The 21,007-nt window shown below is 45.8% G+C and overlaps 1 pseudogene; it reads right to left on the bottom strand.

Annotated features, from left to right (window-relative positions):
* LOC116808051 (dynein axonemal heavy chain 5-like) overlaps positions 1 to 21,007 on the bottom strand; it is a 58,240-nt pseudogene that overhangs the window by 13,164 nt on the left and 24,069 nt on the right.

Raw genomic sequence — 21,007 nt, 5'->3', positions numbered from 1 at the left:
ATTAATTGGATAATTGTATTGGGATAATCCCAATCTGAAAATATTACCATTTTAGAAAGTATGAACACTCTACACTCTTCTTATTTTCTTGGGCGTGGTTGAGATTTTATATCAACATATGTTGCTAAGCAGTCAGGGCCATAGCTGTGGCCATCTGCTGTCAGTTTTGCTTCTCTTCCATTAAATAAACCATTTTCCACCACATGGCTGGATTGCTACCAGACAATTACTTGTTAGACAAGAGATCAACTCTCAAAAGCTCTTACGTACTTGATCAAGAATATCTGAAAACTCTTCAAGCTTACTGAGCTCCACCAAGTTCAACCAAGTCATATCCAGAATCCACTTAGCTGGCTTAGGAGGACAAGCTTTAAGGTCTAGGGAAGCAACACCTACAAGAAATTGAAATTAGTTATTAGCACTGTTGGAGACACAAAGAAAAATAAACAAAATGAGAAGGAAAAAAACAAATACAATAATCCATTGTTTAAATCATGATGTTTCTGAAGTTTTCTACCTTACAAAACCATGCCATATTTGATTAAGCTGAGTTTGCAATTTGGTTAATTTATAGTGTTTTTTTAATATGATGTAACTTAGTCAGAAGAAAAGCCAGGGAATCTCAGAAAAACGGAAAGCTGGACAAGACAAACGCAGGTCCGAACCAATGTGGTTAATCAAGTGTTCTCCGTTTAGTCAAGATAAGGTGGTAGTTTATATAAGCTTCCACATAGTTTACAAAAACAAAGACACTCTGATTGGCAAACTAATATTGTTTACCTTTCCCTTAAAACGGCCTACACCTTACACTATAAAACCTATACTAATTCACACCCAAACAACCCAGTGGTCCCCATCACACCTTAAGACATTTTCTATCTGTGCCACAAGCTCTGAATTTCTAACTGCGTCAGAGGCTTGAAGGCCTCACCAGGCCTAAATCTGAGGCCTAGACTGGAGTAGCTCAAATTTCATAATTCATGTCCTCTTTCTCTCAAAAATGCTGCAACAATTCCCTCTTTTTCTTTTTGAGCTACCCAGGCTGAAGTGAAGGCGCGGCTAAGTAATTTTTGCACACACTGTAAAAAACACGGTATAACAATTAAAATAACTATAAAGATAAAAAGAAGTACAATACCAAAACGAATTAAGTCTTTGACCCAGCCAGAAAAACCTAAAGAATTGAGCCAGTTATCAAATGGAGTGTCCACTACGGTAAGTTTTTTCATGTTGTCCTTCAATTGCGTTAACTGTTTATAAATCGATTGAGAATGGTCAGACAAATTCATACAGCACATGCCCTCAAATTCTTCGCACCCATGTCCTTGTGCTAAAAGAAGGAAATCAATTGCAGCTCTGTTTTGTAGAACCACATGACGGGTATCGTCTACATCTGCAGCAAGCTCACTTATCAATTTAGATGTGATATTAATTTGTTTTCCTGTCCAGCAGGCTAAAGTTCTCAATTGTGTGAGCGCTTTTGATGAGGCGACCCCTGGGGCAAAGAGTGAGGCTACTACTACAGAGGCACGCCCCCAAAATGACACTATATCTTTACAATTAGGGTCCATTTGGAGAACACTGCATTTGGCTCGTTGAGTCTTCTGAGGCAATTCAAGAACCTGATGTATGGTGGGAGCAAAAAGCGTCAACCTACTAATATAACATGGGCCTCCCCTAGCATTTTGAGGGACTGCTGACCAGGCTCGGTCCCCACAAATGAGGAAGGTTCCTGGGGGCAGTTTTCCTGCACCACCTCTTGGCGGTGTCACAGATTGAGTCGAATTGTTACAATATTCTGAATAGTTGTAATACAATGGTGATCTGGAAGACAACCAAGTGTCGTCATCTGTCAATTTTCCATTTTCTTGAGTTGGTTTGGTAGCATAAGATCCGAATATTAAACAATAATTTCCTGGGACAGAACCCAAAAGATCGAATTCTTGAAGACTGTCATCAGTAAATTTAAGGTTTTGCACAAATGCAACAGCTTGCGCTCCCAGAGTGATATTTGGACTTATTTTAGCTTGGGTCCAAGTTTTGAACTCTGCCATGGGACCCAACGAAACTCCAATTAAACAAGTACGAAAGGGGTTAGACGGTGTGGCTAACGACAGGCAGAATGAATCTTGCCTGGTTTGTTTGGCCCAAGTGATCCACATATTTTCTCTCTTGTCAATGTCAAGGATTCCAAATACTTCAACAACCAAAACACTGCTTAATAAAAACATTGAGGCCCACCACATTCTTCTTTTGAATGCCCTGTTTAACATAAAAGAAACAATCTTAATTCTAAACATAAACTATAACTTCTAATAAACTAACTTCTGATAAGTCTAACTTCACACTAATGATATTTCAACTTATTTCTCTGTACTCTACAAAATTAATTTTCATCAGAACAGGATTCATCACGGGATGTTCCAGGCAAACTGTTGTCGTTGACGTTGTTATCACTGCTGGTTGGTATCTTTTCCTGTGGACACCCACGGGTGAATCTGCTCGGTACCCAGACTGGACCAGTACCTGTTGAAACACACATATAACCTCTACCAATAAACAACACTGGACTTGGCCCCCGCCATTCACCCATCTGCATGTCTTTGTGATACACGTAAAGTCCTGAAATTGCTTGCGGTCTTCCTTCTTTCACTGTTTGGTGGTGTATCACGACCTCAGGTTCTTCTTTACCTTCTGCCAAACACAAATAGTTTAAAGTGAACAATACCTTTGACAATCGGTTAAACACATCAGTTTCATCACCTTGCTTTTGTTTTGCTATGTATTCTTTCAGGGTACGGTTGGCCCTCTCCACAATGGCCTGACCTGTAGATGAGTGAGGGATCCCTGTGGTATGTTTCACCCCCCACTTCTGCATAAATGTTGCAACTTGTCGACTAGCATAAGATGGAGCATTATCAGTTTTGATTTCCACAGGTACACCCATTACTGCGAAGCAGGCAAATAAATGCCTCTTCACATGCAGGGCCTTTTCCCCTGTCTGTGCTGTGGCCCAAATGAATCTAGAATAAGTATCTACAGTGACATGAACACATTTCAACTTCCCAAACTCGGGGACATGAGTTACATCCATCTGGCACAACTCTAAAGCTTTCAGACCCCTTGGATTTGTACCAAGTCCGAGGCCAGGCCCATAATGACTACATTGAGGGCAGGCTCGAACAATCCCCTGTGCATCACTCATGGGGATCTGAAATTGTCGGTGCATGGCTCTCGCATTTTGGTGGAATGTCTCGTGACTGTTGCGAGCTCTCTCAAAACTGTTCTGGGGGGGACATGGACTGCATAACTGACCGCGGCATCCGCCAATGCGTTGCCCTCTCCCAAACCTCTGTTACATTGATGACTTCGAATGTGCATGATGCAAAAGGCATGCTGGCGCTGCTTCAACACGCTCCGCAACTGCAGGAGCAGTGCTCCAAGACGCTGGTTCTGGGTTCTTCTGAGGAGTGCATCTTCAATTCTCTGCACAACTCCAACTACATATAAAGAATCTGAGACAACGTTGAGTGGTTCCTTGTTCCAGGTCTGGAAAGCCCAACACACGGCCTTCAACTCGAGGGTTTGTAGACTATCTTCCACGTCACCTCTGATTAGATGTTCCAACCATTTCCCTCGTTGTTGCCAAACGCACGCAGCTCTTTTTGATCTTCGTCCGGCATCAGTGAAGACTGTTCTTCCTTCCACTGGTTTCAATGAACACAAGGGTCTTTCCAACCACTGGTAACGACTGACAAAATGCCACATTGGGCCTTTTGGTTGTTTGTTGTGCACCACTCCTGTGAAACCCAACAATGCTTCCTGCAGTGCAGTAGAGTGTCTGAGCTGCCATTCCAGATCTTCATTTTTCACAGGAACACTGATGTCTGCTGGTTCTTTTCCATCCATTTCTAAAATTCTGTCTCTGCATTTTCGTATCAATGCAGCAAGAGCATCTGTCCTGCCCATCACACGACTTCTTGGTTGAACGGGTAAAAACACCCACTCGAGTAGAATTGCTGTTGATCCACATTGAGACTCCCTCTTTTTCTTTTGCCATTGAAAGACAATGGCAAGCGGAGAAACATCAGCGTTGGAGAGGAACAGTGACAATGGCAAATGTTCAATGCGACGAGCACTCCAGCTGCGTCGTAGTTTTTCTGAAACTCGAATCAAAGCTTCTTGTTGCTCAGGGGTACAGACTCGAGGGCTGTTGGCATCACTGCCATGAAGCCACGGCAAAAATGGTTGCAAATCATTGTTGGTGATTCCTACAATGGTACGAACCCACTGCAGGTCTCCAAAAAGTCTCTGGGCATCATGTAAAGTAGAAATGTCAACATGTAAAGTAAGTTTCTGGGGTCGAATTTGCGAATCTGTGATCAGCCAACCTAAGTATTTCCAGGGGGCTGATCGCTGTACTTTTTCTGGGGACACTGTCAATCCATGCTTTTTCAGTTGCGAGAAGAGCCAATTCAAGTCTGCATCTGCCAATGGCTGTTTGGTGGTAATGAGAATGTCATCCATGTAGTGATAAATGATTGCATTGGGAAAATGTTGGCAAACTGGCCGCAGGGCCCAATCGACAAACAACTGACACATGGTTGGAGAATTGCGCATCCCCTGAGGGAGGGAAACCCCTTCATATCGTTTTGCTGGTGTTGCTCTGTTGATGGATGGCACAGTGAAAGCGAATCCCTGGGTATCTTGTGGATGAAGAGGAATGGCAAAGAAACAGTCCTTTAAATCAATGACAACGATGCTCCACCCCTGTGGGATCATGGTTGGTGTCGGCAGTCCAGGCTGCAAAGCACCCATTGCCTGCATTTGCTCATTCACTTTTCGCAAATCATGCACCAATCTCCATTTTCCTGATTTCTTGGGGACGATGAAAATTGCGGTGTTCCATGGGCTGACAGATGGCTGAACATGTCCAGCCTCAAGTTGCTCTTGTACTAATTGGTTAGCAATTTGCAGCCGTTCTTCTGACATTGGCCACTGCTCAATCCAAACGGGTGTTTCAGTCAACCAGGTAATTTTGAGAATGGGCGGCTGCTCTGCAGTGGCCATCACGGAAAATGCTGATCGGTGGTCAAAACCATCCCAAGCTGGGAAAGCACATCTCTGCCTATCAATCCTGGAAGCTGTTTGGGCAAAGACATGACATATGGTTGAGTCACAATAACTTGATTGTCTTCAAAGATGATGCCTGATGGGATCTCTGCTAACTGAAGGAATCTTCATTCCACCCACTCCCACAATGTGCGAACTTGGGGCTCGCAAGGGCCAGTTGGATGGCCAGTACATCTGATTGATAATTGAGACATCTGCTCCTGTATCAAGCATTGGTTCCAATCGAACACAGTGTGAACCACGTTTCAGTTGTACTTTCTTGTACGGACGATCTTTCAGATTAATTGTGAAGAAGACATCGTGGCCAGTTGATCCAAAGCCATTGTCTTGTCTTCCAGATTCAGTTGATTCTTTTGGGCGCTGACGATGTGGCAAGAAAATTTCAATTGCTACAATTTGGGCAATCTTGCTTCCTTTGGGAATTGTCACAGGTGGTTGCAAAGCATGAGCCATTATTTTCACTTGACCGGTGAAGTCTGCGTCAATGACGCCGGGAATCACGATCACACCTTGTTTGCTTGTGGAGGATCTCCCCAGCAACAAACCTCCAACTAGAGAAGTTGTGCTGTACATTGGACCATATACATTGGTAGGAATTAGGGTTACCTTTGTGTCATTCAGAGTGACTTCTGTGGTGGTGGCAACGTCGACTCCAAGACTTCCCCAGGTGGCAGGTGAGTTGTTCAACAGGAAGCTGTTCTTGGAGTCTGTGGGGTCTGGGCATTGATTTATTTCTTCACGCGGTGCCTCCACGCACTGCGCTAGCCGTTTCCCGAACTGCGACAAGCTTCTGTGGCATGGTTGTCAGTGTTGCACTTGTGGCACCACACAGTCTTTTGGCAGTCCCGCCGGAGATGGCCTGTTCCACTGCATCGAAAGCAAAGGGTTTTAGATGATTTAAGATTAGGTTGACTTTTGCTGCGACGAAGTGAGTGACCTTTGCTGCGTGACAAGGCAGCTGCAATCATGTGTCCTTGTTGTTGCATGGCATCTTGAATGGTTGCGGTGAATGCTGCAGCTTGGTTGCTTTGTTCTGCGCGTGTGGCTCTGACAAGCATCTCGTCGACTGGACAGCCCTGAGGAAGGGTGGCTAGGATGGTTCTTGTGTGTGGGTTAGCATTTTCAAAAGCAAGGGATCGGAATAAATGTTCCTGAACGTCTGGTGGCACGTCAGGTGCGTCCTTCAAAGCAGCTGACAGCCTATCAATAAATTGTCCAAATGGTTCAGTGGCTCCTTGCTTTATGGTCGCATAGGATGCTGACTTTTTCTTGTCTGGTACCAAAAGCAAAGCTTGATGGGCCAATTGCTGTGACAATTGATGCATTTCAACGGGAAAGGTAAGTTGTACCTGATTGGTTGCATATGGTCCCTGCCCAGTCAGCATATCTGGCTGGACTCCATAAAAGGGGTCCTCCACATTTGTGTGTTTGTTGGCCTCTTCAATTGCCAACCGCCTCCATTCCCTTTCAAACATGAGAAACTGGGAAGGTGTCAGAAGAAGGGAGGCAATATTAGATGAATCACCAGGACAAAGCACATCTGCTGTGAATATATACTGAATGATGTTCCTGGCTGCTTCTGATCTGATCCCATAAGTGGTGACTGTCTGCTTAGCTGATTGTAGGATTTTCCACTCATGAGGCTCCCAGATGGCATTCCCATTAGACACTATAACAGGACAAGCCAGGGAGCTGACAGCCTTCCAGTCGCCGTCTAAAAGAGCATCCTTCACAACTGACGCCCATCGTGACCTGAATTTTCGTCGCGCGACTCAGACTCGGCTCCCCATTACTCTAAAAGTAATTTGGCAGCCTTTTCGGAGCCTCCTGAGTCCCTGGTCCGGGCGCCACTAAAAGCCAGGGAATCTCAGAAAAACGGAAAGCTGGACAAGACAAACGCAGGTCCGAACCAATGTGGTTAATCAAGCGTTCTCCGTTTATTCAAGATAAGGTGGTAGTTTATATAAGCTTCCACATAGTTTACAAAAACAAAGACACTCTGATTGGCAAACTAATATTGTTTACCTTTCCCTTAAAACGGCCTACACCTTACACTATAAAACCTATACTAATTCACACCCAAACAACCCAGTGGTCCCCATCACACCTTAAGACATTTTCTATCTGCGCCACAAGCTCTGAATTTCTAACTGCGTCAGAGGCTTGAAGGCCTCACCAGGCCTAAATCTGAGGCCTAGACTGGAGTAGCTCAAATTTCATAATTCATGTCCTCTTTCTCTCAAAAATGCTGCAACACAGAAGCATTAGCCAATTTACATTTTGAGGCTTTACTGGCTTTTTGTGCAATGTGCCTGGAAATAAAGGCTTTTTGGGAAAAGCTATTCTGAAGATTCAACATCGAAAAATTTACACATATAATCCATTAATGAATACTGCCTGGAAAACTAAGTCTCTTGAAAAGGTAATATAAAATGGATCCAAACTTTCAAGTTAACTCAGTGCTTGTATGCAGTTGAGGCCAAAGCCATGACCTTATCTCATGCAGCTGAGACTCCAATGTTCTTTTAAAATGTTAGCATCATTTTCTGCTCCTATTTGCTGCAGTTACTATAATATGTTTAGTACAATAACAATTTTTCTAAGCTAAACACATACCTGATGGTATTTGAGCAGCAGACAACAATATTCCTTTCAAATTCCCATGATTAAAAAGATATATTCATCATTATTCAGTAAGCTGCTATTAATTAGAGCTGCCATACAAGGTTGTCTGTCACCAGATCAGAATGAGAAACATGTATTCTTACAATTGACTGATTTCTCATGCGCAAAAGGAAGGAGCATGCTGGCTAGGAGATACAAATACATAAATTTTCTAAAATAATAATGTGCTCTCCTTATAATTTATTCATAGTTTTCACCTTTAATAAGTGTCAGAAATTCTTCATGTTTCACTCTGTTTCTTTGTATATCAATCTTCAAAGTAAGAAGTAATGTGAAAAGAAATTTATGCTCCTCATAGAGCCCTCAGGCAGTATGTTTGAATACTTCATATGTCCTATATTCAATAATATTGGTAACCCTCTTGCTGGTTATAGGGCTCTTGGTAGACCTGTTAGAAGAAAGGTCTGCAGTTGAAACTTGATTTTCTTAGGCTTTATAGAAAGGGAATACTGTGCAAAAAAGAAAAAGCCATAGTTCAGTATTTTCAAAACATGAAAAATAGATCACAAACAGAATATCAGACAGCAAGCTTGCCTTAGCGCTCTCTCTTGTCCCCCTTTTCGTCCCAGCTAGCTCTGTGAGGGGGGGGGGAGCGCTGGCAACTTCCGTGTTTTCCGGCGAACCCTCGCGGGTAACTGCCGGTGCTGCGTGGGTCTGGGAGCTTAGGCGAGTCCCGAGGCGAACAAAGGAGAGAGACTTTTTCCCCCGCGGGCGATATCTCGGTTTATTATGGCTTGGTTGGGGAGGAAAAAACCGAGAAGCTGCTGCGTGCTAAGTTCGAGTTTGTCCGTGCCGCCTGGCCGAGTCGGGGGCGGGGCGGCGCGCTCCGGCGCTGGCCGCGATCCAAGAGACGCTGTGAGCAGAGCCGCGGCGCTGCTGCCGGCACGTGCAGGAGCCGCGGCGACCGCGGCAGCGGCGGCGGTTCGGCTGAGGCAGTCAGGGGCCGGGCGAGAGAGAGAGCCGCGGCAGCACGCAGGGATCCGGCGGGAGAGGAGGCGGCGGGCCGGGCAGCAGCAGCGAACAGGGGCCAGGCAGGAGAAAAAGCCCGCGGGTCGGGCAGCAGCAGCAGTCGGGGGCCGGGCGGGAGAAAAAGCACCCGGGCGTCCCCAAACCCATTCTATAAATACTCTAGAGGGGAAACCCGGGGCGGCCAATGAGATAACGCCACGGGGGGACTTGGGGATAGTGGGGTGCAGGGGTCCAATGGGAGATGGACAGATGGAAGGGTGCCCGGTCGTCTCTCGACCCCGCCGTATGGCTGACAGCTGGTCTGAGAGACGTAAACAAAGTGACTAAGCACTTCCTCGGGAAGGCAGACTGCGGGGGGAAAGGGAGAACCCGGGAGGTCACTTACAGAGTGCGGGGGGATACATGGAATGACCTTATACATAATAGAACATATAATAACACAATTCCACAACTCCCTCTTCTGTTTTTCAAAAGAAAAGAACGGAAAATAACTTAAATGGGAGGTTTTACAGTCCTTTTTCCCATCGTTGAACCTAATATCTGCTCGGTTCTTCTCTGGCTGTCTGTGTTGAGCAGATGTCAGCTCGGATGGGGCGGTGAAGACTGCGTGGTCGATGTGCGCGGTGGAATTGATGACCTTTAAACCTTTAAGCATTACTAAAACTCATAATAAGAACAATGAATGTTAACAGCAACATAATTCAGCATTCTGGGGAGGGGAGGTTTAAATCAAAAGGGAAAGGTGAGTCCAGGGAACTGCATGGTGAAAGGGAAGGCTCTGAAAGAGAAGGTGCTGAGTCAAAAAGGAAGGGGGGAGACTTTCTCCGTCTGCGGAGGGCTGCATGCTTCACCTGAGGATCCTTTTTCTTATCAGTCTGGTGTTTGGGGACATATGGCCGGACAAATTTGGACGGGACCCATCTCAGGCCTGAGGGCGTGGACACGCAAGCGTATCCCCGTCCCCAGGTAACTAACTCATGGGGCCCTTCCAGCTGCCAAGTCTCTGGATTTTTGATGATCACTGGTGGTTTTTCCCTAACCCTGCTCAGCTCGTGGTTGTTAAAGTGCCTGGTGACTGGTGGGTTGAGGTTTTCAAAAGAACAATTTAGGAAATTCAGTGTAAAGAGGGCATGCGCGAGCCGAACTTGGGGGGACTCCACCTTCATAGTTGGTGTTTGCTGTTTCAGCATGCGTTTGAGACTCTGATGAGTCCGTTCCACCACTGCTTGACCTGTCGGGGAATATGCGATGCCAGTTTTGTGCTCTATTCCCCATTGCTGCAGGAAGCTGACAAATCCCTTGGATGTGTACCCGGGTGCATTATCTGTTTTTATCAATTTAGGGACGCCCAGCATAGCGAAGGCCTGTATCAGATGCTTTTCAATGTCTTTGGCCTTCTCCCCTGCGTGGGCAGAAGCAAAGACTGCCCCAGAGAAAGTGTCCACGGAGACATGGACGTACTTCATCCTCCCAAAGGAATGGATGTGAGTAACGTCCATCTGCCATACCTCGCAGGACCTCAGACCCCTAGGGTTTGCCCCTGAGCTCACCGATGGTAGGGGGAGCGACTTGCAGGACGGGCAGGTGGCCACAATGGCTCTGGCTTGGTCACGAGTGAGGTGGAACTGCCGGACCAGCCCGGGCGCATTCTGGTGGTAAAACTGGTGGCTGATCTTAGCCTGCTGGAACTTATCTGGGAGCGGAGCTACCTGAGCCGGGGCGGCAGCGAGAGAATCGGCACGCCGATTGCCCTCTGCCAAAAACCCTGGCAAGTTGGTATGTGACCTGATATGCATCACATAAAAGGGTTGCTCTCGGTGGGAGACTAGCTTAATCAGTTTCGAGAGCAACTTGTGCAGGGCTTCGTTGGACACACCCTGTAGAACAGCATCCTGCGCTCTAGACACCACACCAGCCACATATGCCGAATCAGTTACCAAATTAAAAGGTTCAGAGAACCGCTCAAAGGCCCTGACGACAGCAGCCAACTCAGCTATTTGAGGGGAGCCTTCCACCTCCACAACATCTGTCTCCCACTGCTGCGTCTGGGGGTCTTTCCAAGTTATTACAGACTTGCGGGAACTCCCGGACGCGTCTGTAAAAACTGTCAAGGCTTTGAGTGGTTTTTTGCTCTGAATTTGTTTGATGGACAATGCAAATTGAATTTCTGATTCAAAAATTTTGTGGGCTGGTCTCAAAACTGAAATTTTGCCTGTGTAGCTGTCTAGAGAGAACTGCAGGGATTCATTTGCCTGTAACAGATGTTCTAGCATGGCCTTGGTGAATTGGCCCGATTCCAATTTGATGGGAATGTGAATGCATTCAAAGTCACATCCAGCTAACTCTCTGATCCGAGCTCTTGCTTTGCGGATCAGTTCCGCTACTAACTCCTGTGGCCTTGTCATTCTCTTGGACCGATGGTGACTTAGGAAGACCCATTCTATGATGGAGAGTGGGTCCCTTCGGTCTTGGCCCTTGCCCTTCCTTGGGGTGTCTGTCCATTGAAATATCACACCATGGAGGTGTGGCAGCCTGCCCAATATGATGAATTTAAAAGGCAGGTCCGGATCATACCGGTGGGCCTGTCTGGCAGACATTGTCTCCTGGACCCTAATCAAAGCTGCTTGGGCCTCCGGGGTGAGTTCCCTGGGAGAACTCGGCTCCTCCCCCCCTTTCAATAAATCGAAAAGAGGGGCTAGGTCTCTGTTTGTAATGCCTAGCCATGGCCTCACCCAGTTCAAAGAACCGCACAGCTGCTGGACGTCTGCTAGGGTCCGAATTTTGTTTTTGATGGCCAATTTTTGCGGAGTAATAGTCCGCTTGGTAATTTCCAAGCCCAGGTACTTCCAGGGTGGCATCTTTTGAATCTTATCTTCTCGCAGCTCGAACCCTGCAGCAACCAACGCATCGGTTGTCAGGTTAAGCGCGTGTGTAAGGAGATCGTCATTGGGAGCACAAATCAGGATATCATCCATATAATGCTGGATGATCACGCCCTCGGTGGCTGTACGGACTGGGGTCAGCAATGAAGCTACGTACCGCTGGCAGATGGTGGGCGAGCATTTGAGGCCCTGTGGCAATACTCGCCAATGGTACCGCTCCATTGGGGCTTCTCGGTTAAGGGATGGAACCGAGAAGGCAAAACGTGGTCCATCGTCTGGGTGGAGGGGGATATGAAAGAAGCAATTTTTGATGTCAATCACAGCCAATTCCCAATCTTTGGGTAACATTGTGGGGGACGGCATCCCTGGTTGGAGTGGACCAATATTTTCGATCACATTGTTGATGGCACGGAGGTCGTGGAGCAACCGCCATTCGTCTTTGCCTGGTTTTTTCAGGACAAAGACGGGGGAATTCCAAGGAGATGTTGTTTCTTGGATATGTCCCTTGGCAAGTTGTTCTGCCACGAGTTTTTGGAGCGCTTTCAATTTTTGTTTATTGAGCGGCCACTGCTCTACCCAGATTGGAACATCAGAGAGCCAATTTAACTTTTGGGTAGGACGCTCCTCAGTGACCGCTGCCCGAAAAACCTGGGGGGTAGGAATGGTCAATGAGACCCCCCACTGGGCCATCAGGTCCCTTCCCCACAGGGGCTCCGTGTAATCCAGAACAAACGGACGCAGGTAAGCTGTCTGTCTGTTTGGCCCCTCAAATTTGATGATGTTTTTTGACTGTTTTGCCAATTGTGCCCCTCCGACACCTTGAATGTGTCCAGCCACGTCCTGCAACTCCCAACGTGACGGCCAATCCCGTGAGGGAATGACTGTGACGTCTGCCCCTGTGTCCAAGAGGCCGTTAAGCCACTTGTGCTCACCGCCGTTCCACATGTAACACTCAATTTTGGGTCTATCCTTCCCAATCACCTGGGCCTGACACACCTCGTAGACCTGCTTTGCGGTTTTCCTCCACAGGTCTTCTGGGTAGACAGGGGCCCCAGATACAGGTATGGCCTGGGCGATGATTTGCCCTTTGGGAAGGTAGACTGGCGGGTGAGCACAGTGCAGCCACAGCACCAGATGTTTAGGGTTTGCAGGTGTCAAATTGGGTGCGATAGTGATGTCGAGTGGCGTGTATTTTGTGTCCCCAAGGACGATGTACTTACTGTGGAGTTTTCTCCAGGTCCCTGGGTCCTGTGTGTCCACTGTGACAAAGTGCCAATTGCTGTCCCTGAGCAGTAGGGGTTCGGTTAGAGCCAACCTGTATGGAGAGAAGTTGGACTGGGTGTTAAGGATGGGCCTGGGATGGTCGGGGTCCCGACCAAGCCATGCCTGTGAGATGAAATTCCCAACTCCTCCCACGCAGGCTGGTTCACCAGCTCTTGTTCCCCTATTGTGCACTCCAGAAATGTCATGTTTGGTATTGTCCTCAGGTGGGTATGCTACTGTGTTGTCCCTCCTGCCCCCTGATGTTATGTTTCCCACCAAATTTGTGTCCTCACGCAGGGAGGGACTGCGCTGGGAAATCAGTTTTTTGAATGTCCCCCTGAGTTGGAGGCCCCTTGCCCTTGCTGCTGGTTTTTAAAACGCAAGAAGTCCTCTTTGAGGGGGCAGTGAGATGCCCAGTGTCCTTTCTTATTGCACAGGTTGCAGGGCCGTCCTGGATGGTAGCCTTTGGGCGGTGGCCCTGAGAAGCGGCACGCAGGAGCTGGGGTTGTGGATAGCGTGTGGGCTTCGGCAAAGGAGACTCTCCGTGATGGCGTTTGGGGTGTCCCCAGAGGGTCTTTTGAAGGCAGGGTGACCCTTCGAGCGCACACGTCCAGCATGTCTTGGAGCGTTGGCTCTGGGTCGAGGGGCAGGCTCAGCATCGCCTGTCGGCAGGCCTCATTGGCGTTCTGCAGGGCGATCTGCTTCACCATGCCCTGCCTCAATCCGTCCTCTGGCACCTGCGATTCAGCTGCCCTGTACAACCTGTCTACGAAACTAACGAACGATTCCTGTGTCTCCTGCTTAATAGAAAAACAGTTAACAACAGGACCACGGGGTTTTAGCTTAAAAAATGCTTTTTCTGCCGCATTGGCAGTTGCTGCCAATGCCCCCCTTGGAATCTTTTCAGCCTGTGTTGTTGCTACATCCCAATCCCCTATCCCGCACAGGTGGTCAATGGTTAGCATGCCTCCATCGGTGTCAGAGGAGGTCTCGGCTTTTGCCCAAAGTTGCGGTAATGCATCCCGTACCTCCCGCCTCCATGCGGATTCCCATACCAAAAACTCAGCCTGACTAAGCAAGCACAAAAACAGAGCGCGGATGTCAGCAGGGACGTACTCATTGGAGGAAAGTGTGACTTTTAAAAGTCCCCTAAAGTATTCACTTTCCCGACCAAAGTCTTTTTGGGCTTTGCAAACATCTCTAATCACAGCCTGTGGGATAGGGGTCCACTGTGCCAAGGGTCTGCCCCTCTGCCGCGGGGTGTAGGTGACTGGTGCGGCAGAAAAGGCAAGCAGGGGTTGTGGCAGGTCGCGGCTTCCCCCCTCCCCCCCTCCCTCCTCCTCCGCCCCTCCCCCTCCCTCGGGAACCGAGGCGTGGGAACCAGAGGGCGGGTCGTGGGAACGGAGGGCGGAGGCAGGACCAGGGCTAGGGGGTGTGGCTGGTGTTATATCACCCCTGGGGGCGGGGTCGGAGGGAGGACTGATGAATGATTCATTAGGGGAGGTGCCAGAAGGGGGTGGAGGGGAGGGGTGGGTGGAGAAGTCTCGGGAGTGGGAGGGGTTGGCTGTAGGGCGGAGGGGGTCGTTAGGAGACAAAGAATGCAGGGAGGGGGAGGGGGATGCCATGTGGTCGCCTCCATTTTGTGCCCTGGGGCAGGGATCTGGGGTTTTAAAACTCACAACTTTGTAACGAGAGGAGGTTTGGGGAGGGGAAGGGTGCAGGGCGATGCCAGCATCGTCCTGCAATGGAGCCTGGGGGTTAACAGAGAGGCCAGAATCTGCCTGCGGCTTGTTTTGCCGGGATGCCTGTCTGAGAATCCCCGGGCTAGGGAGAGAGGGATAGGAGAGGGTTTTTGGGGCATTTGGGGGGCTTGGGAGGCAGTGTTCGCCCTGCGGTGGTTCTGGCTTCCCTTTGCAGTTATCTTTAACAATATTTTTCAATTGGATTGCCAGGTGGATAAAAATTGAGAGGGACTGATCCTCCTTTTGGGCAATTTTTTTTTCCACTCGGTCCCAGAATTGGACGTGGTACAAATTTTCCTGCGACAGGTCCTGGAAAGACTGCAGAAGCCACCGTGCAAAACGCTTCACGTGTGATTTTTTACATTTCTTCCCTCCCCCCACTAAAATTCCTAGGGTTTGAACATAAATTCTCTCCTGTGACACAGACATTTTTGCACCCGTTATGTCGATGTTAAGGCGTGTCACAACCCTCGCGGCTGGTAAAATATCAAAAGAAAAAAAAAAGACGCCTGTCGGAGACTGGGAAGCCCTCCCTTACAAACTCCCTGAAGCGGGAGACAAAATGTGGGCTCTTACGCCCTCTTGTGGGGGAAAGAGAAACTCACCCCAAAGGGAGCAAGGCGTACCCAGCCCAGGGGGACCCCGGTAACTCACCACGGGTCCGGCGACGTCCGAAGGCGAAACGAAAAGTCCAGCTGCGAAGTTTTCGCCGTGGGGGGGCCGAGCTTCGGCGGTGCGAGCCAAAGGTGCCGGCCCCACCCCTCTGGAAGCCCTGGCTCCTTAAAACGGAACCACGGCTTGCGAGGGTGTTGTAACGTCCATGAGGTAAATCAACGAGCTTTTCGGGGCTCGGTGGTCCTCAGTCCGTGTGCTTGGAGCTCCCAAGCAACGCGTTGGTCGCCACAACTGCCTTAGCGCTCTCTCTTGTCCCCCTTTTCGTCCCAGCTAGCTCTGTGAGGGGGGGGGGGAGCGCTGGCAACTTCCGTGTTTTCCGGCGAACCCTCGCGGGTAACTGCCGGTGCTGCGTGGGTCTGGGAGCTTAGGCGAGTCCCGAGGCGAACAAAGGAGAGAGACTTTTTCCCCCGCGGGCGATATCTCGGTTTATTATGGCTTGGTTGGGGAGGAAAAAACCGAGAAGCTGCTGCGTGCTAAGTTCGAGTTTGTCCGTGCCGCCTGGCCGAGTCGGGGGCGGGGCGGCGCGCTCCGGCGCTGGCCGCGATCCAAGAGACGCTGTGAGCAGAGCCGCGGCGCTGCTGCCGGCACGTGCAGGAGCCGCGGCGACCGCGGCAGCGGCGGCGGTTCGGCTGAGGCAGTCAGGGGCCGGGCGAGAGAGAGAGCCGCGGCAGCACGCAGGGATCCGGCGGGAGAGGAGGCGGCGGGCCGGGCAGCAGCAGCGAACAGGGGCCAGGCAGGAGAAAAAGCCCGCGGGTCGGGCAGCAGCAGCAGTCGGGGCCAGGCGGGAGAAAAAGCCCGCGGGTCGGGCAGCAGCAGCAGTCGGGGGCCGGGCGGGAGAAAAAGCACCCGGGCGTCCCCAAACCCGTTCTATAAATACTCTAGAGGGGAAACCCGGGGCGGCCAATGAGATAACGCCACGGGGGGACTTGGGGATAGTGGGGTGCAGGGGTCCAATGGGAGATGGACAGATGGAAGGGTGCCCGGTCGTCTCTCGACCCCGCCGTATGGCTGACAGCTGGTCTGAGAGACGTAAACAAAGTGACTAAGCACTTCCTCGGGAAGGCAGACTGCGGGGGGAAAGGGAGAACCCGGGAGGTCACTTACAGAGTGCGGGGGGATACATGGAATGACCTTATACATAATAGAACATATAATAACACAATTCCACACAAGCTGGCAACAACTTTCAGACTGAGGGAACAACAACAAAAAATCCTTTCTAATCAAGTCTTTTTGTCCAGCTGAAAATCAATGCAGTATAATGGTGTTTAATTATCTAATGACAATTTTTGAGGGACTGTAAGTACATTAGAAGGGTCTTTGCCTTGTTTACTTACAAATTTTTATGGGTATTTAAGCTGACAATTCTTGATCAAGATTCTAAGAAGCAAGAGTCTTCTTTCTGATATTAGTTTACAATAAATCTTTGCTGTACTACAGGCACCTCCAGGAATGGGTAAATACAAATTATACTTATTGTTAGCTAAATTACCTGGCTAAGGAGCGGTCAAAAAGCCCCAAAAACTGACGAAGTGATGTCTGATACATGACATTGACCATGCTCATCTCAGTGATAAGGAAGTACAAGATGCTACCTCGTGTTGCAACTGAAGAGCAGGAAAGAAAAATTTGTTCAAAGTAGAAATGTAGAGCAGAAAACTTTAACTCTCCAAAACACATACAATGATCTTCACACTAATGATAACTGAAGATCCTTGAGTTTCTCTATTCTTTACTGCCAGAAAAATAATAAAATCATTCATTTAATCCTCATGTATACATCAGGGGGAAACATTCTTTTCTGTAACTAATGCAAACTATGTAAAGTCCAGTTTTCAAATACGAGCATATCTGGAGATCTGCAATGTTCAGATCAGCAGCAGAACACATAAAAATTATGGCTGTTTAAAATACTGTTTAAGTATCCAAACAAATTTCTTTTTATAAACTTTTACAAGATTCATATAGAAGAAATAGCTATATTGATTGAACTTACCCAGCACTGATTTAACTTCTTTTCAGGAGTCATACAGTTTTAAACACAAAGGTTTTACAATAGCTGCAATGTTTCTGGTACACTAACTGTATCATCTTACACATTTCATAGAATACAGACAATTACAGAGAGCTATTTTTCCCTGTTTTCCCTGTTTTTTTTCACATTTTTTCACCTGTCAGTTAAAAGTCAAAAGACTCATGAAATTTGTTGACTATAACAACCAAAGGATAAATGGTGAAGCATTCATCAGAACAGATATAGAGAGTACTTAATGTTATACAAGCTCTGTAAAAGAATGTCAACATGTTGAACTCAAACATATACTTGCCTAAACACCCTAATGATGTGCTTGTTTATAGTGCAATGAGAAGTCTACAAAGAGAACAATTCACTCAATTTTATAAATTCCACATGAGGCATAACATTGACTATTTTCTCTGTTACAGCTCAATATGACATCTCCTGGATACATATTACTTACAGGAAAACACAGATCTCTCCCACCAATTTTTGGTCTTCCTGATCTCATCCTACCATTTCTCCTACTCTATGTACTGGTGTTTTAAATATATGGTCTAGCTATTTGTCTTCTATGACTACCTTCACTCACCAGGTCTGTACTCTTCGTGGGCTGAATTGATCTGTACTTCAGTTTCAGCAGAAGCTTGCAGTTTCTGTGTTATTTCTTCAGCAGTCTTCTTAGTGTTACTCAATACAATTAGTAGAGTCTCATCATCTGCCAGAGAACTCTTAGTGCTTGTAAGTTGAAATAAAAGGTTATCTTCTAGGTTTTTAATTCTCCTTTTGTTCATAATCACATCTTCAATAAGATCAGTTCTTTCTTTCTCTAATTCCTATTGGATTACATGGTAATATTTGGGAAACAGACGAGCAATCAAAAAGAAAAGAAAAAATCCAAATATTTAGCTTAAAAAATACTGATCCTGCTAAAACAGCATAGGTCAAAACTAGCTGAATTATTTTGGGGAAATAATTCCAGTGGTATCTCTGACATAATATCTATTGCCAGGATCTGAACCTGCTACATAAGTAGGTATTAACAAATAATTTCTAAAAATATTATGGAAGATGCTTGTATCATGCCCTAAAAGAATAACAAGTTCAGAATGGGTTGTCTTCTCTTTCTGTTTCAGAAAAGACAAATGCAAACACCATTCCAGACATAGGATTTTATTCCCCTACATGTAATCTTATCCTCATTTATGCCTTGCTTTACAATTGCCATATGGAAAACAGACTCAATGGCCATGCTTAGTCATCAAATCAAGCATCATATATTTCAAGAAGTGCCAATACTCCTCCATCAGACAGGGATAATTTCAGTCTCTCACTAAAATGCTTCATTAATCAAGAAATATTTAGAACTTGAGTTACATCACTAGAATTCTTTATTTTATACATTTAGTAATACAATCTGGGTGGTTTATGTACCTAGATTCTTTTCCAGTGCCCAAATATAGAAGATGAATAACTGTTAACCAAGAGTTTTACGTTAAAAAACAGCTATGTGAAATCCCTAGAAAAATATTTTTCAGCTATAACAATCTGTTCCGTTCATTCTTAAAATTAACCTTTAAAGACCTCATATAAATTAGTCCATCAGAGATAAAAATCCTCTACTGAAATATAACTAAATGTTTCAGTACAGTGAAGTAAAAAGAAAGAAAAGAGAGAGGACGGGTTAAGAGTTTTTCATAGGAGAAGGTTAATATGAACCTTACAAATGAACAGTAAGTGAGCCAGTTGGTAAAAATATTTACTGTCTAGATAAGTACTTCACCAAATTTACAAAGGTCTGGTGAATAATTTTAACAATGTCTCTCTGAACTTGGAAGTTCTGTGTTCACTCCATCATTACCAAGTCCATTTCCATGTTGTTTACCGGCTGCTAATATTCCAAAGGAATAAGGACAGCACTAAGAAACACATAACCTCTCATATAGCACTAGAGACATTATGGACCTGAGCCCTTAGCAAGGCTTCAGGAAAGGTTTTACTCCCCCATTTGAGTAGTCTTTCTTCATGCAGCTTTGAAAAACTATTACAACTTTTGAAATTGTTTTTTTTAAATTCTTTTTCCACATTCTAAACTTTTGGTCTTCTTAACCTACATTCTCCTCCTACATTCCTAATATAAACATTCATTTATTTTAAAGAATGCTCCTTTACCTTAAAAAGGAAATTCAGAAAAATTATCTTTTATTATCAGATTTAGAGTTTTTTTCTTGGCATATTGAAACATCATAATCATCACCAGGTAGAAAATATTTAGTGGGACAATCATTTTAGAATAATGCAAATACAACGTAACTTAGAGGATGTGCTTACTTATTCAAAAGATCTGACAAAAAACTGATGAAAATAGACAAGAAAACGACATATTACCTGCTGCTTCATGGAAATGAAGAAAAGCAGGTAACAGTTTCATGAAACAGTCTTTTCATGCAAGCTTGATGAAGTGAGAACTTCTAAATTGCATTAAAAGGCATTTATCATCCAATTAAATATAATAATTAACATACTGCGCCAAATTAAACTTCATGTTTTGCTGATTCAGTTCAAAAATTTAAACATACTTTAGAATTCAATGCTTCATAAAAACAGAAAGAAATTCTCCTCACAAGAGCCTGGGAAACAAGGTGGAGACAGTTCACCAAGCTAAAGTGAAGTAACCCTAGATGAAAACCTTACTAAAAAACTCTTAAGCTCATCTATTAAGCTCTTAAAATGCTTTTTGCAGATGAAAAAGTGTAAACAGTTGAAAGCTTTCTTCATAGCTTCAAAAATTTCCAGTCACAACACCAAGAATGCAGAAAAAATAAACCAAGTTATCATGTACATAAATTCAAGGAACTTGCACTAAAGAGACTATTTCAGATCCTGTTTTATGGAGTTCATTTCACAAGCAGACGACATTTTGCCAATTGTACCAAAGAATGCTATTTATTGTTAATATTCATAAAATATGAGAGCTGCTACATAGCTTATGTCATCCTCTCACAAAATAATTCACAAGTAAAAGAATTTGCATCAACCGTTCCTTACAAAACTCAAGCCTTTTTGCAGCAAAAATCATGATATATGAATGTGAAAATTCAAAAAACCATAAAGTTATTGCATATTATAACTGCACTACTAATCTGACTTACCTATGACACTAAAAAAACAAGCTTTTTGTCAAATTACATAACAGCCAATGTATCAAAATAATGATATCATTTAAATATCATAAGCTATCATACCTGCAGACATATATCAAATCTCTCAAATCCTATTACTCCAGGAAATAAAGGAGAATCAAATTTATACAGATCTACCAGCTGTATGCTTATCCTTATGCTTCACTTGTATCTTGCAATTGGCTTACATTCTGGTGGAAAAGAAGAAATCAGTACTAGTGTTCCTATCAGTAAACAATTAATTCTGTGAGATATATGTGACAAAGATTCTTTTAATGGACATAGCAGACAACAGAGAGCCTGACTTTGCAGAAATTTTAAATACCATGCTCCTTTTCCTTGCTGGAAAAGGAAGGAAAGAAATTCATTCTAAGACCACAACCATATAAAAGATGGTAGAATAGAAAGAATGATAGAAATGTGCATCAAAATCTTGAAGAACTCTGATTTCAAATAAAT

This window comes from Taeniopygia guttata, chromosome 3 (assembly GCF_048771995.1).
Source record: "Taeniopygia guttata chromosome 3, bTaeGut7.mat, whole genome shotgun sequence".
Lineage (NCBI taxonomy): Eukaryota > Metazoa > Chordata > Aves > Passeriformes > Estrildidae > Taeniopygia > Taeniopygia guttata.
This window is presented reverse-complemented; position numbering and strand designations above follow the sequence as displayed.